The sequence below is a fragment of the Magallana gigas genome, chromosome 4, assembly GCF_963853765.1.
Source record: "Magallana gigas chromosome 4, xbMagGiga1.1, whole genome shotgun sequence".
NCBI lineage: Eukaryota > Metazoa > Mollusca > Bivalvia > Ostreida > Ostreidae > Magallana > Magallana gigas.
The window spans coordinates 29,261,413-29,279,416 of NC_088856.1; the positions used below are offsets into that span (position 1 = coordinate 29,261,413).

Sequence of the window (18,004 nt, forward strand, 5' to 3'; positions counted from 1 at the left end):
GGATATCTTATAAGCTATGGGTTGGTTCAATTCCTTGTCCAGTCCGTGAATGATAAGTCCAGTTGGTGTTGAACAATAATTTGTTAAATCGTGATCGTACAGATTTTACAAAACAACTTTCAAAGTCTTACAAATTCAAATCCCAATCTCTCTGACTGACTAGCAGTTCCTAACATTTCGATTCTCGACCGTTCTCACTCTCTCTACATAAACGTATATATCATCATTCACACAGAGAGATAACTAATTCAGATTAGTTCATAAATATTTATATTATCATTATAAACAATCAACACTTCACACTGAACATGATATCTATATATTTAATGTATAGCGACATCAGCTCCGTAGCTATTATCTTCTGAATCATGCGCATAGCCAATTAATGTTTTATTTGAACTAAAATAATGAAGTATTTATCATAGTTTAATGTTTATCATTTGTCTGTCGAAGCTCTGAACATATACATGTATATAGTTCAATTCCAATATTCCAACCCTAAATTCCAAACTGTTGAAATCAAATAATTTATGATTAGATTTCGTATGGCAAATTATTGTTCGTCACATTTTTCGGCTAAATGTAATTAAACATACGACCAAGACCGCTATCTGTCGTGATTAATGTGTTGACAGGAATTTACCTGCTGTTTGTGAGCAAATTCTACAATGTATGAAAATCAAATATCTGAGATACATGTAGACCTTAAAGTGTGTAGAAATTAAAACAGGTTCTGCTTATGGTGTCAAAGTATTGGCCAGGTACTCGGGGGAAAACATACAGCCAAAATGCAGACACGAGGAAATAAACATTAGAATATATTCTTGAATGCGACAAACTTTACTACATATATGCAAGTTGATACATTTTCCATTTCTATGCCAAGTAGTTATAATCAAAACATTCAAAAAAATTAATAATAAGTGCATCCTACAATCTCATTATTATCAAAAGTAGGTTAGAGTTACCTTCTTTTCGAATTCTACCGTGATTATCCATTTTTTCTTTTATATGTTCGATATATTGATGCCTTGCATAAAAAGATAATTCTTTTGATGCATCTGAAATTAATAAATCATTATTTACTTTTTACAATTCGTTTTCATGCATTGCCGAATCTCAGAAGTAATTTGTTTTGAACATATTTTATTGAATAAACAAAAGGATCAGAAACAAGTTCTAACAACTTACAAGTTCCTCTCCTTAATTATAACAATAGTTGTCATGCATATGAGTATAGAACAAAAGAATATAATATTGATATACACAAAGAAATATCATTTAAATCTCAAGGATTCGTCTATAAACTTTTGTACAGAAGCAAAAATGCTTTTGTTGATATGTAAAGGAAGGTTATTGTTGCCATATAAAAGTAAATCAGTATCAATATTGACTAAATCTAACATAAACAATTGATCAAACATGTTGTTTCTCGCTCTAGAGTATTTTTTACAAGAAAAAAAGAAATGATACACATCTTCTGTTTTACCACATAAACACAACGGATTATTTATAATATTACGTTTACAAAGATCATAGTTTAATACACAGTTATGTCTCAGCTTTGTATGAATAATGTTGGTACAGCGTTTACCAAAAGAAAAATAAATAGGGGGTTTCGTAACTTTAGGCATATGTTTGCAAAACAAATTGATTGAGGTGGCTGTTCTGGCTTCTATATTTAGTGAATTCCATTGATTGACAGCATTGGGTACAAATGATTTTTTAAGTAAATCTAACCTGCACTTAGGAACATTAAACTGATCCTTGTTTCGTGTGTTGTATCGCGATATATTTTCCCTCTTATTAGGAATAATATCACATAAATAATCAGGGAGACTCCCCATGTTAAATTTGAACATAGTTTTCATCTTGGCGATGTATCGTCTGGTTTGTAAAATTTCCCACCCTGTTTCTAAGTAAAGCGCTTCCCTTGGTACAAAAATTGGCAACCCAGTGACAATTCGTGCAGCACACAATTGAACCTTTTCAAGTTTGTCTGCATCATGCACAGAACAGCCATCCCACACAATCGAAGCATATTCAAGGGTAGGTCTAATGAATGAAATGTATAATTTAGAGAGATGCTCTCTACCCAATTTATACTTAAGTTTTTTTAAGAGTCCTAATTTTTTGTATGCAGAGTTTACAATACCATCAATGTATTCAGACCAGCTGAGATTTTGAGATTCTGAGTAATGAAAAGTTTTGCAAGATTTACAATTTTTAAGAAGAGTTTTATATTCAATTATTTAAAAAAAAATAGTGGTTTATGAGAGAGTTTTTAATCTATTGGCCTCTACGGGTTTTTATTCATTATCATTGTCTATTTGAATGAATATGTATAGCATCGACTTGATGGATGACACAGATACATGTAGTGCCCGAATAAAAAGATCTCTTTTTTTAATTCAAAATATTGGCAACGCGTACTAAAATATAATTTCGCGGTTCTTCGCACAGTGGTGTAAGAGTTCTTAATATAATTATGATATATGTTGTAAAAGAGAACAAAAATCTAGAAATAAATGGACTATTCAAAGTTAAGTTCTTATAGTATACTTACAGTTAATAATATGCTGGCACGCATAGGAATCTTTATGACTATTCAAAGTTAAGTCATAATACTATACTTATAGTTAATAACTTTATATTTATGTAATATGCTGGCACGCATAGGAATTTTAATGATTCTCTATCTATCTATCTATCTATCTATCTATCTATCTATCTATCTATCTATCTATCTATCTATCTATCTATCTATCTATCTATCTATCTATCTATCTATCTATCTATCAATCTATCTATCTATCTATCTATCTATCTATCTATCTATCTCTGTACCTATGCAATACAAAGGTGTTCATGATAATATAGCAGAAATTTTTTGCTTTCCATACTGTTTTTTTTTTAATTATGTTTCTTGATTTTTGATTTATTGTATTATAAGAAAGTCACATCGATGAATATTTGCAATAAATCAATGAACTGTTTATATGACAAGTCTTGTTAGGACAACTATATAAAGAATAGTCATGATAAATAAATATTATTGTAATATTTTTCATTAAGATCGCCTACAGAACAGAAAGGAATTGAAATACTACATATCAATTGAAAGAATAACAAAAGATAGTGCAACTGAAACTTACTCCATATTACTACAATTAAAAGGATATCATACATGTGCAACTAGAAATATATATTTTTTCAAGAAATCTTTTTATCACGTTTCCGTAAGAAATAGAAGAAGGAATTATACTCGGAAGGTGTTAATATGAAAAGGAATGTTTATGATTCGTGCCATCCAAAACACATTAAGAATAACATACCTTATAATATAGCCAGGCGCCTTTGTACTATAATATCGGACAAAAATCTTCTAAATTCCAGACTAAGTGAACTACGATACCTGCTACAACAAAGGAACTACCCCAAATCACTAGTTGAACATGGAATCAAAAAAGCCACATACCATGATAGAAATGAGCTACTACAGATAAAAGATAAAGCAGAAAAATGTGTTATTTCATACGTCTCAACACACAACCCGAAAAATCAAGAGTTTTACCAAATTATAAAAAGCAACCTTTCACTATTAGAACGTGATAAAAAAAAATGAATGAAGTCTTAAACAAATTTCAGATCATTAAAAGTAAGCGACAAAGTCCGTCTCTGAAAAAGATTTTAACCCGTGCCAAATTTGAAAATTTCGAAGAAACACCAGCTGTCCGTAAATGCGAGAAGCCAAGTTGTGCAACCTGCCTTTACCTACAAGAAGACCAACAATTCAAATTCAAAAACGGCAGATATTTTAATATACATTTCTCTGTTACATGTGAAATTTCCAATTTAATCTACGTTATAATATTTACTGGATGTGTGGGGAACACTATATTGGTCAAACTGGGGATACCCTCAGACATCGAATGACCGTCTACCGACAACAAATTCGTGAAACAAAATACCAGTGCACGGCTGTTAGTGGACATCTCAGAAACTGTGCCAAAAACATTTTTCCGAGCTTTACAGTGTGTCCTCTCTATAAATTTTATAAAACAACAACCGAAAAAGAACGTGAAACAAAAGAAAAACATTGTATTTCATTATATAAACCAAAACTGAATGCATTATAATTATGAATGTTTGAATACATTTTATGTTTTTCATGTACAGTTATAGAATATTTGAATATATTTTATGTTTTTACCGTACTATTACAAAACGCTTATGCTATGACGTCATAATGAACTCTGAAAAGTGCAACATATACTTGATGTTATATGACGTCACAATGATCATTTGAAATGTATGTACTTATTTATCCATGGTGATTGTTCAAAACTGAAGATTACAATGAAACCGGTAGAGTTTTGAATCGGCTTTCTGTTATTATATATATATATATATATATATATATATATATATATATATATATATATATATATATATATATATATATATATATATATATATATATATATATATATATATTTAAGCAATTACATTGAATTTCAATCTAATTTTTGAACCTTAAAAAATACAGTTTGGCACTTTATAATGTCTGCGTTTTTTATAATGGTTCTTTAAATAATGGTTGAAACCCACTCAGAATTGCTACGTTTGTAAATTATTATATATCCTATTAAAATCTGCAAAGAATGTTTTCTTTAAAATATAATGTATGTTTATTACTGCCTTATACGGTTTTGTCGGTTTCTCATTGAATTCCGCGATTCCATCTAAAACAACTATCTAAATTGTTAAAAATAATTGTCATTTCACCTTAAATAATTTAGAAGGTACTGAAATACATCTAAACATGAATAAATATTGCCAAAACCAAAGACAATAATCTTATTACACTTTTATCAAAGCCGATAACGGTAATTTAGTCCGGAATGGTCCTGACGCGACAATCGAAAGATCTTTAACTTTGGGAACTGTATATTTATTCTTAAAATGAATAAAAGATAGAAAAATCAGCTTAAACAAAGATTTTTTAATGGTATTTTTAACCTATGTGAACAAAAACATGCCACAAGCTTTATTTACATACAAAGAATTGAGAGCCTTGTTCCACGCTTTTAACTCGACGACTTACTCTTAAATTTCATTTGATCATTAGAAATGCATCCATAACGCATTGTAAACTAGATGCTGTCATTAGACAGTAATACCCGCACCAAGTGTTTGCCCCTCAATAACACTGTTTTGTTAAAGTACCAGTTTTAGTAAAAACGAAGGCTACATTCAATTTCCAGTAATTTTTAAAAATTATAATTTTCATAGGGGATGAGATCCCATCCCATAATACAAACGAGAAGCCGTTTTATGAACGATTTGGGGTTGAACTGTTTGCATGTAATTTAATTTTTTAAGTTAATCAATAATTTTAACAATTCGTGTCATAGAAAGTATGGCCTATATAATTATTACAAACAATATAAAATTATGCCCCCTCCCCTCGGCGGTTGCCAGCTTTAGATTTGCTTCTGTGTGCCTACATCATTGTGGGTATGGATTAAGAGAAGTGGTGCAGACCCTCCTCCCCATTGAAAACTCCTTTATATTACAGTAATAGTAAAATTACCAAAAATACACCTCGGACCCCCGCCCCCTGCAAACACAATCACAATTACATGACTTTGTATTACTCTGACCCCCCCCCCCCCCCCCCTCTTATACATCAGAAGATTTTGATAACAACAAAAGCCTCTACATGTAGTTGCAACAAAGAAGATTGTAAACAGTGCAAAATAAATAACATACATGTAATTATATTGCGCAATGGTTTTCAATTCAGAACTGCCAGGACAGAAGATATAAATACTGGTTTAAGGTGGTATAAGACACATGTCAATATTTATGTGGATAAAAGTGCGTTATAATCAAAATTCTTTCTGGTGATGTTTTAGAATTTTAAGATATTAATTTACAATATATGCATTTGGCAAAAAAAAAAAGTTTTTAAATTTTTGGAAACTTAAGTAAAAAATAGAAAAGCCCAATCAGGTTTTGAACGTTCTACTTACGGACACGTAGTTAATGTTCTAACCCATTGCACCTCACTGTTAGGTAACATTATTTTGGGAAAAAAAATATATTTATACTTTATTGTTTATTTCAATAGGGAGTACATCACAATATGCAGGTGTCCTGTACCACCTTAAGACAGAAATGTGTGTTTTACATAGTTATTTATTACCTAATAAAATAGTGCAACAGGTTTTGAGGAATAAAGTCATAAAAATACATTAGACTTTGACCCGTGCGTGCATGGGTTGACATTGCATATTATGTCGGGCATTTACGAAAAAGAGACATCAAATTTGCACACCATTTTGACATTCAGAACTCTCGGAATTTTTCATATTAAACGCACTGAGTTAGAGTTATCTCCAGTATTTGCTTTCATGAACAGAATATATAGCAAATTTTAAATGAAAATTTACACGTATTTGTATTATCATTTTTTAGTTTATTCATGCAAATGTGATATTATGGAAACATAATCTAAAAGGATTCTGTGATTTAGCATGAATGTTATGCGCATGCGCAAGATTGTAAAATCCGAAATATTCAGACGATTTCCGGATTTTTTAAAGAAATTTTCTTTGATTTTAATTAGCGAAGCCTGATTGAGAAAAAATAATAACAAATTTGTAATCTCCAAGTACCAATGATGTTAAACATATATTAAAAAAAGAGAATTGTCTTCTGATTTCTCTGTATTAAAACCCAAAAATTCGAGTCTATAAATTTAATATTAATAGTAGTTTAGATGCATGTTACAAATAACTGATCTTTGTCTGAATTTTTTTATACAACATCGTTATGCCGCATTAGCGTGTACAGGTTTTACCCAGCTCTTCGGTTAGATGGGTTTCACGTGGTGTACATACCGGTAAGTGTTTTCCACAGTTATGCAGAAAAGGATTAATTAACATGCATAAACGGTTCTTGTGTGATGATCAGATTAGGGGATTCGTATTGTGCTCTAATTGGATTATCATTATGATGTTCACCAATATAGGTAGGCATAACATGTAAATAAGTGTAGAGACTTATTATCATGTTTATATGAGTTATAACAGGAAGGAAGAATTTTTTTCTTAATGTATTATGATGAATCAAATTTAAGGTACGCAATAACCCTATGGGGTTGCTATAACCCCAAGAAACAGGAAAATACCAAATATCTTGAAAACTGTTGAGATCCCCAACACTAAACCATATATCATAATTCTTGTTTCTAATGTCATTATGATACATCAAATACATGACCCCCAAGTGTTGTCTTCACCCCCTCCTTCTCTGAAATAGGAAATGATGATATATTTTGATAACGTTTAAGATCCCCATCACTAAACCCTAATTATTCTTGCTCTTTGTGTCATTGCGCATCAAATGGTAAATAGATTATGCCCCCGTGGAGACACCCTGACTTTCTAGAACTAGAAAAAAGTATTTTATCTTATTCATCTGTAGTGTTTGACCCATGAGGGTAATTCCTAGCCTAATGATGAACCTGCTTTGTTTATGATACTTTACTATTGCCCCGAATGCATACAATATTTTGTTTATCTTAAAAATTAAATATTAAATTCCAAAATCTTAATGTGCATCTAAAGAAAAAAAAAACAATCAAGAAATGATTTATAATCTGATACAGTACACATGTAAGAAGACTCTGAATCTTTAGAACCAGGTTTGATGGGGGTTGGGGGGTTGGATGGGGTGGATGGGGTGGATGTGGAGGATATACATTTGATTTTATTCATTTATTGTTATTAATTTTAACTTGAATATTAGTTATTGATCCCCAGGTAGAAAGTAAGACTTCTGATCATATCTCAATAGATCAATTTGTCAATTATGCAAAATGTAACGGTTTTTTTTTTAAGGAAAAACATTTTTTTACCAGTTTATAAAACTATTTAGACCCCAAATTATATTTGGATTTTTAAATTAATAGATCATTTGACAATTAAGAACAGTGTAAATTTAAGTCTTTTTTTTATTTTAAGCAACAATAGATGGCATTGCGAGGTTGTTTTAAGCAAAAACAAACGTCTTTTTATTTACAGTGTAAGGAGGGATTCATGCACGGATCCAGAAAGATTCTCGGGGGGGGGGGGGGGCACACAATTATTTGAGTTTGCCGGGGAGGTATGTTAGGCAATTTTATAATGTAATTTAAATAAATTGGAAGTTTGATTTTTAGAGGAGGACCTGGATCCCCCCCCCCCCTCCGACCCCATTGCACATCAATAGGACAGCCCCTATCATATCCCAAGATACGATGTGTCTATTCATGAAATCTAAAAGAAGTTCTGGGATGTAGTATTTTTTTTTTTGAATGATAAACGTCAATTATTTGCTATTATTTGACTCCCTGGATGAAATTTTAATTTTTAAAACCCTTACTGCACATCAAAAGGACAGCCCCTATCCTATTCCAAGAGATGACGTAGCTACTCCAAAAATTATCAGAAGAGTTCTAGGAATCATACTTTTGTTGCCCTTTGATCCTCGTGGTAAAAAAAAAAATTGAGACATGATCACACTTCAAAAGGACACCCCCAGTAATATTCTAAAAGATCAATTGGCTACTGAAAAACATATTGACGTTTTTGAAACTAGAATTTTTGTAAAGAAAAAAAACATCATTTTTCATATACCAAAAGACAGAATTGAATTTCTGAAACCTTATTGTGCATCTATAGGACATCCCCAAAGCATATTCCAGAGGTGAGTTGTCTATTGTTGAAAATGTAGGAGGAAATTGAGGAAGAAGGATTTCTGTGAAAAAAACGTCCTTTTTTACCAATTATTTAACCCAACCCCCCCCCCCCCCCCCCCCCCCACCAGAGAATTTTAGAAACCTTTTTACAAACATGACACCCCAATTCAAACTCCAAGAGTTTAGTTTGCTGATTTATTAGATGTAAGAGCAGTTTGAGAAATTAAAACGTGACAGAGGGACGGGCAGACGGACGGACGGACGGACGAACAGGGAAACAATAATATACCCGAACTTTCTTTAGAAAGTGCGGGTATAAAAATATAATTTGACCAAAAGCATGACCATGCCACTTTACTCTCTAATGGTAAAAAACGCGTGTTTTTGATAAACCTCAACCTTCCTAAGCTTTAAGGTAACGGAACGACACATTTACGATACACATTAGAAAGATATTTACTAATGTACTAACTCTAGCTGCAAAATAATATAACAAACCCCAGATTTCAGTAAGGGATCAATAAGTTCATTTCTGAGTGATTTTTTTCTTGCATGTCTGTTTGTACTTGGGTCGTCTCCAAAGATGAAATGCTTTTCTATTTCAGAGGAGCATTTCAGGGCGGGTGCCGCCGGCTTCTCGCACACTGCCACAACCTCTTTCAGGAAAAGTGGGTCATTACCACAACAAGAGCGGACGTAATTGAACACTAATGCCTTTGCTCTCGTCAGCAAACTTCCGGATTTCCTCTCGCGTACTGCAACAGGAAGACAAATCTAGGCAAAAATTCTTTTTTTATAGACATGGAATTTTTTTTGAAAAAGTATTATTTACATTTTAATAATGCATGTATTTTTTCATAAAATTCTCAATTCAGCAGATGTTAAATCAACAAGAATTAACGTAAGAAAATCAACTAACTCTATTTGTAAACTGTTTACATGTATGGCTTGCGCATTTGTGGTTTTTGTCAATAAATTCAGCTGGATTGAAATTAGCAGACATTGAGCTGTAGATCGAGTTGTACATTTAAATTGTGATGTACACAAGGAACAGTTAGTCGTTGACTAAATATTATCTTCTTTTCAATCGACTGATAGAAATTGAAATATTCCCACACTTCTGAGCGTCTACTGGCGGCCATTTTTGTTTATATACATGGTAGATTAATTTTTAGCCGAACCGAACCGAAATCTGGAATTCCAAATCGGTGTACCGAATCGACAGGAATGAATTGCGGTTCACCACAGGGGCCAAGCCCGTTTTTTGCGTTAATTTCAATGTGATCATAAATAAAGAAGGGGGTCAAAAAAAACTACCAGCTCGCTTCAAAAGCCTGAAAAAAATAAAATAATTGTTATCGCTGACAAGGCCGGCCATTGTGATAGCTAATGTTAAACTCAATTTTATTGGTTAATATTCCTGATGGTCCAATCAAAATCAGTCTTTCTCGAAGACGTCAAAATGGCTGGCGCTGTCAGAATCAGATCTATGTGGTTGCCGAATAAAAGTTCAGTATTGACGCTATTTTAGGAATTTATCGAAGTTTTTGTATGTAAGTAGCGTGCGTTTGATATGAGATTTTTAAAGATTTGTGCAAACGTTTCTCCATTTGTCGAGCTACTGTTGTTGTCATAGTTTCACACAGAGAATTTCTCTGTTTGTGAATATGATTAAGTTGGGGAATAGCTTGGTAGGATGCCAATCGGCTTTCTACTAAAAATACTACCCAACTTTCACGAACGTATCTTGTATTTGATTTGTATTCTAGACTGTAAATTGTAATATAAAAGTTCTTAAAATCCATATGGTGAATTCAGGGGAAAGCTCAATTCGTTACACTCGCTCAAGTTTACGCTGAATAAAAACTCCAAAACGAAACAAAAGTTCAACAAGTTGTATTTAAGTTGATGAAATAACGGTACATGGTATTCCAATGAAAACCAATTCTCGGAGTTCCGAGATAACAACTTAATAAACGTGCGGAGATTCCAGCACGGACAGTCCGATATAATTCTTTGTACAAAATCGACACTAACGTGCGGAAATCCAGCACAGCTAGCCCGATATCACACACACTCCACTAACGTGCGGGGTTCCAGCACAGTTAGCCCAACATATGACTTTATGCTAACGTGCGGGGTTCCAGCACAGCTAGCCCAACCGTTCTCTTCCAGATCTTAAACCATTCTCTCTTACAATTATTCTATTTTACAGGCATTGCTTTTTTCGATGACAAAGGAATAGTAATGGCATGCCAGAAAAGTAAACATTCACACATATAGCTGTTACGATAATTTCACACTTCTATTGTCCAACAATTATTTAATTTGCCTGGAGATTAACTTAAGAAGATATCAAAGACTAGTGTCAAGAGGATTAACATTTTGTCACATGAAAGCATCTCCGTTTGTTTGGTTTTTTTTTTTTGGTTATTTCCTTTTTTTGTTACAAAAGAAATTGCATAGTTAATTTCAGAGAAAAAAATTAAAGTTAAGTTCTCATAGCAGCTTGTAAATTTTAAATCGATAACCTGTTACATTTAAATTCTCTGAATTTTAAAACTTTAATGTAACAGGTTATCATTTCTGAGTGTTAACTCAGCACAAGTTAATTTTTCTATTTTTAGCATTTTAGAGTTACAATTTTTATTTCAAAATCATTTAAATTTTACTTATTTTAAATGCTTTGTTTTTTTCTCACTGTTAAAAGTTAAACTTTATTTCTTAATCGAGGAAATTTATTGGTAGCGTTTTACTTTTTAATTGTATAACCATAGCATCTAAATAATTTGACACTTTTCTGGAAATTATTTAGTTACGACAGATTGTCAGACAATAAGTTAATTTGTTAAATAAACTGACAAATTCCTCGTTCAGGCAAACCTTTGAAGATAAATTCTTTGTGTTATCAGAGCGACACTTTAGCGACTCGCGAAGATTATTCTATTTTCATTACGTCAGAAAACTTATTTACTCGTTTCGGCTTTACTTAATCTTCTCTTTGTTAACATACGTACATCAAAATTCATCTAATTGACTTTATCACCTTTTTGGCCTTTAGTAATCAGTGTCAGCTCGTAGAAGAAATTCTGTGAAAATTAGCCCGCTAGCATTTAAATCAAGTATCCTGATTGGTCAATGAGAGCAATTCCAAATTAAGCCGGATGGTTGGTGAATTTACTTAATTCACTTTCCATCCGACGTTTAAAGAATAAAATACCATGTTTTACAATTATCCAACAAAAAGTTTATTTTATTGTGAAAAGCAAAATTCAAGAGTTGCTTTTCATGGATTATATTTTCATGCCCATCGATCTCATCTCAACGGTCTATGTGATAACCAGTTTAAACCGGTTTTTATAAAACAGCTGTTCTTGCTGTTACTAATTTACTCGGTCCGTGATCTGCAATTTTTATCGATTTATTAAAGTAAATTATTGATTTCATCAGTTAGGGAATGTAAATATAAGCATTGAATGATTTATTTTTGACGTCGTCGTGTCAGTAACTGCCGTCAGTTGAGCAGACAATTTATCATAACGCGCTAGCGCGTTATTCAACTTGTCTGCTCACGTGACGGCAGTTATTGATCCGACGACGTCAAAAATAAATCATTCAATCCTATAGTGCAGAACCTGCCCGAAAACAAATTAATTTACAAACTGAATTTTATGTTAACCGGACACGGTTTTTAAATAAAATGTAAAAGATAAACTAAAATAATATTTGATGAATTTTTACACCTTTCGTTTTCATCCGCCATATCTTGATTAGGCAAATTTATACTTCTGCAATTTTCACTTAATTGATTTAGCCATATTTTAAAAAATCGGAGCAAAAATATTAAGATTATTTTCTACTTAAGATCTGAATAGAGAAAAGCCTGTTTGATTTCACTACCTTTTGCATTAATTATTGTCTACGGTTACTGTAAAAAAAGAAATAAATCTAAAGTTTTGCAACATTTTATTCCAAATAACGAATTCCAATTTACATTGTTTTTATAAACTAAAGAGATTTGTCAATGGATATTGAATACGGAGATTTTTTTAGATTCAAATTACCATCGGTTACTTATAGTTTCCATAAAGTTACTCTAACATCGTTGGAAGAAATACATTTGTATTGTTGAGAAAGTAAAGTTCTGCACTCTTTAACAATTGTTGCATCTTTATCATTTATTGTACATGAAATAATCAAATGTACCTAATATTGAACAAAACATATTCATATCATGTACAAGTATAGGTAAATGGCTTTTTACAGGATTTTTTATTGTAATGGAGCAGTAGGTAAATACTTTTTTTTTCGAGATTCATAATAATGCGAACTTTGAACACTTGAGGAGAGAGTATTATCGTAATTGATGTATTCCCTATTGTTATTTTCATTTTGTAATATTAAATTGTATTGTCAAATTATCGAAATATTCACACATGAATTGATTTGCATTTGGGAAGACATCAAGCAATACCTTCTTCTCGAAAACCATGAAACGATTGTGGTTAGGTTAGAGTATATTATAATATTTTGTTTGATAAATGAAACACAACATGATAGTACAAAAAAACAAATCAGATTGATAACAATTTTATTGTTTCAATTTTTTAACAACCAGATAGTTTGTATCCTGACAGAAATGTGAACTCTTGTTCTAATAGTTGAGCAGTATGACCTAACGTCTGGACCCAGAATTTATTCCCTTTCTTCAGTTTGGTGACGAGATGTCCTGATGTATTTTTCCAAGTGCTTGTTTGAGCGTAATTAGATATTCTGGCCATTAACTTGCCATCTACATATCCACAAAGATATGCAGTGGAACCTTTGTTAGTAGAGTAGGTCCAAGAAAACGAGTAGACGCCATCTAGCGGGGCTGTAAATTTACCCGTGGCTGGGTTATATCCACTTCCTTCGTTTACCAGAACTTTTCCAAATTTAATGATGGTATTTGCAGGTGTATTTGTAAGCGTTGAAGATAGAATTGCATGGAAGGCAATTGTTTTTCCATTGCAATCTGCTAAAAGAATATTAAGCAATTATATATATATTTATATATAATTCTAAAAGTCAACAGAAACCAACCTGATGCCTATGATGTTGATAATACAAAAAAGGGCATTCAAATTATCCAAAAACCTTTTGACAACAGTTGGTATGGTGTTTAGCGAGGTCGGGTCTAATTTGTTTTGCCCTAGATTTTTGATGAATTTTTTTTACATGAATTTCTACAGAAATAATTATTATTTTAAGATGAAAAAAATCAGACATTTACCACATCATTTGTTTTTAGGGGGTCATCTCAAAGTTTGTTAATTTTTAACACAGAACCCTGGGGGATTTTGCTTGAAAAGTATCAATTTTGCACATTTTTTACTTTTTTTTTAAACTTTTGCCCCAGAGATTTCTTTATCTGTTATACATACGAAAGTTATTGATAAAAGGCATCAAATGGTCAAATAAAAAACCCTTTTACCTCCTGGTTTGTTCCTGGGTGTTATCAAAGCTGTTTTTGTGTGCCCAGATTTGTCAGATAATGGCTATTTTTATTTGACAAAGGCGAAAATGGTGAACTTTATAGTATTATTAAAACATTCACACATATTTAATAATAGATAGATACATAACATAAACATATTAAGGGTCATTAACATAAAATAAATCTACATAGTTACTGTCTTGAAATACATGAATAAAGCTATATTAATATTTAGGCGGGGTAAGAAAATGCGACAGAGTGCTAGGCTTGCTGCTCCCTCTTCGCGTTTTCGACCCGAACCCAAATAGCTTATACTCCAAGACATTTGTGTTTATTCTACAACATAATATTTAACTTTACACCTCAAACGAGGTATATTCGAAAATTTTCGCTGAAGATCTGCAGTTGGCACCATAACGCCATTGCGTTAGCCAAACAAAATGATGATGTCACAATGCAAATTAAATGAAACGCTGCGCGAAAGCATGCGTTCTCGAACTGTACTCGGCCTCGTTAAATAAGATGTTTTCCTGTTTAAATAATTACACAAAATGAAAAAAAAATAAAGAAATGAAAGCAAGCGGTTCAACTGAGAAACTGAAACTGTTCCCAGGTAAATCTACGTTCAACAGGGTAGAATTCCCTTTTAAGTCTGCTTTTTTCGTCTGTATATACATATTTATTACCCTTTGTTGCCTCGGTTCTACATTTTGGTTCCCAGCCTAGTTTGTGGCAGATGTTTTTGTAACTGGAATAGTTACTGAGGAAGCTGCTTGGTTTCTGCTGTTCGGCATCTGAGAAGCTGATCAGAAGCACACACAATAACGCCACAAAGGGAAGCATTGTTTTGAAATCCATTGAGAGTCCAACTTCATATGAAATGTGATGTACAGTTGCATCAAAATGAAACATAGCTAAGGATTCTGTTTACTCAAAACTTAATCTTTCAAAAACACAAAATAGCAATATTGTAAACAAATATTCATTTGATTATACAGATGAAATTGATAAAAGGGAAAGTTGCCATGATATCTTCATTGACACATTTTCATTTTTTACTCATAAAGTTCACAGGAACGAAAAAAGATTTTTAAGGAGATTTATAATGGGAAATTTCTACATCTTTTCTCCATTCGGAAGTACTCGGAATACCTCACACAAATTTTCAACTTTGTCATCCGGGCAATTTCATAGCTAATACAATGCAAATTCTCCGTAGACTTTCTATTTTGGGTTGTTTATTGAAACCTGAAGCGGTAGAGGGGGCGTTTCAAAACAGATAATCTAGACATTTTTCATATTAGTGGATATATGATTATCGAAATATCCCGCGAAAAGTGGTGGAAGCACTTATTGAAAAAGAGGATATTGGGACCAAATTTTCATTTCCTTTTTTCATGAAATTTTTTGGGCAACAATCGAATCGTAAAAATTATGTTTCAATGTGTTTTTCGTATCGTTTTACATATTATATTATGGTACGTTTTATTGTCTCGAGTATAATTTCAAACTACTGGCTGAAATCAAATCATAATTTTGAAAACACCTTGTATTATTTCAATAACAAAATAATAAATGTATAGGCAATAAAAATTATCTTAGACATTCAATGGTTTCAAGCTCCCATTAGTAATTTTTTTTTGTTATACTCGATCAAAAATACTAGTTGGTAGAATTAAGAAAATCGGTGTAGAAAAAATCGGAACAAAATAAATTCTAACTTTGATGTTCCAATTCTTTTTAATTATATAAAAAGTAAAAGTATTCATATTTTACTGATTCCTTCCTTCCAAATCGTTTTCTTATTTGTAATTATTTCAACATCAAAAATTTTTTTTTAAAAAAATCGATAATAAAACATTCAGAGGTCACAGGTATGAAAAAAAGGTCATAAACCTAGTTTTTTTGAAAGTGAAAAATAGTTCAACTATAGTGGTACAACAATATACAATAAGTAGTCTTTCCTTCCAAATAGAGGAACTTTTGCGCCACTGAGTAAACGTAAATTTAAGTTTCTTGAAATTTAACTCAACAATCATATCTTACATGTATACTTTACCTGTTGTGGCAAAACACTAAAGTTATCAAAGAAATGTTGGTTTATATATTATTATAAATACACGATACATTACGCAATCAGCCTCCACAATACATTAAAACGAAACATAAGAACATTGCGTGATAACCTAGTACATTGTATCAAGTACAAACACGAGAACTACAATGAAAACAAAAACCATGAAAGTAATATTGCCTGACCTTTGATTCCGTTTTTTATTGATTTCAGAGTATCATTTTTGGCACCATATTGTTACTGCAAAACACTGGAGTATATTGAATTTATTATGCATATAGACAGTTATGAAAAATGATTCAAGATAATTTTAAGACCACTGTAACGTGTATAATTACCAAAATGAGGTGTATTGCTATCGAAAGAAATAAGTGTTTCATGTACACATGAGAAAAAAAATGATCGTTTTTTTTTAATGCAATTTTAGATAGGTATTTACACAGACGGATCTTCGTGATTAATGTGTTAACAGCAATGACATTCTGGCTGTCTGCAAGTTCTACTAAGGTAATGTAGGAAAATCAGTTGTTTGCAATAAAGTTAGACAATTTTTTTCTTTTATGGTGACAGAGTTTTGGTACTGGGGGAAAGATATTCCCGGAATACAGACATTAGAAACAAACATAAAAAAATGTTTTAATTAAGGTACCTCACTACATCTAGACTTATACTTTTTAAGACACTACGTCACAAGATGGCGATTTAAATGTTTTGTTGAACTGTTTATATCGTTCGATTCGGTTATATACAGTATCGTCGAAGTTCAGTGGTTAAAGTATTAAGCTTCTGAACCGCAGATCATGAGTTCGAATCCGCCTGAAGCTTTTGTTCATGTTTACTGATTTAAATTTTCGAAAATGCAAGTTTTCATCCAAAATTGCACATCTTTTTGCCTATTTGCCTAAATACTTCTTATCCATTATGATATCTATCATAACCAAATAATTTTCTGCTGGTTTGATAAAATATTTCAAGGTGTAGTGAGCCACCTTAATGTTAGGCCGCATGGGTGGTCAACAAATTACCAATCAGATATGACTAAAACTTTGATATGTGATATTTCTATGGCCAACGATGAACATTTAGTAAAGAAATTACCAAAATATTGTAGATTAAAAATTTGACCATTTTCCTATATTTTTAAAACAAAGCTATTCTACGTAAGGAGATTATCATAGACCAAAAAGGGACACGATTTTACCCACTTAAAATATACTTAAATGCGAAAAACTATACTAAATGTACATTTACATGTATATAAGCTGTGACATATTCCATTTTCATGCAAAATAGAGACTAGTATCACAAAAATTTCAAAAAAAATAACTTTGTTAGTGCATCCTAATATTTAGAGATTATGTTTACCCATACAAATACATGTTAGTATATAATATTTAATCATAATTTTGACTTGATTGTTTTACGAGATTGAGTTCAAAAGATGATCTAGTCGTCCCATTGTAATTATCTCTTTTTTAAATCAAAACTACGAATAATGCGCACAAAAATATTAATTCGTGCTTCATTTGAGTGGCGTAAGAGTTATTTATGTACCAATTGTTGTAACCCCCCCCCCCAAAAAAAAAAAATCAATGAGTAAAATTGAATTGAAGATTTGAAGCTACAGTCCTTCTATAAGTTATGGCTAATTTTATGAATACTGGAGTGCATCAGTATTTTTTCCATCATTTTTTATGCTCTTTTT

The 18,004-nt window shown here is 31.8% G+C and overlaps 1 long non-coding RNA gene across 1 annotated transcript; it reads right to left on the reverse strand.

The window, feature by feature from the left end:
* Nucleotides 1-13,417: 13,417 nt before the first annotated feature.
* Nucleotides 13,418-16,306, reverse strand: LOC136275163 (uncharacterized). The gene is made up of 3 exons (XR_010713694.1): nt 16,272-16,306; nt 14,912-15,094; nt 13,418-13,766 (listed from the first exon to the last, which is right to left on the reverse strand). It is a non-coding gene; the product is annotated as an uncharacterized lncRNA (long non-coding RNA).
* Nucleotides 16,307-18,004: the final 1,698 nt, after the last annotated feature.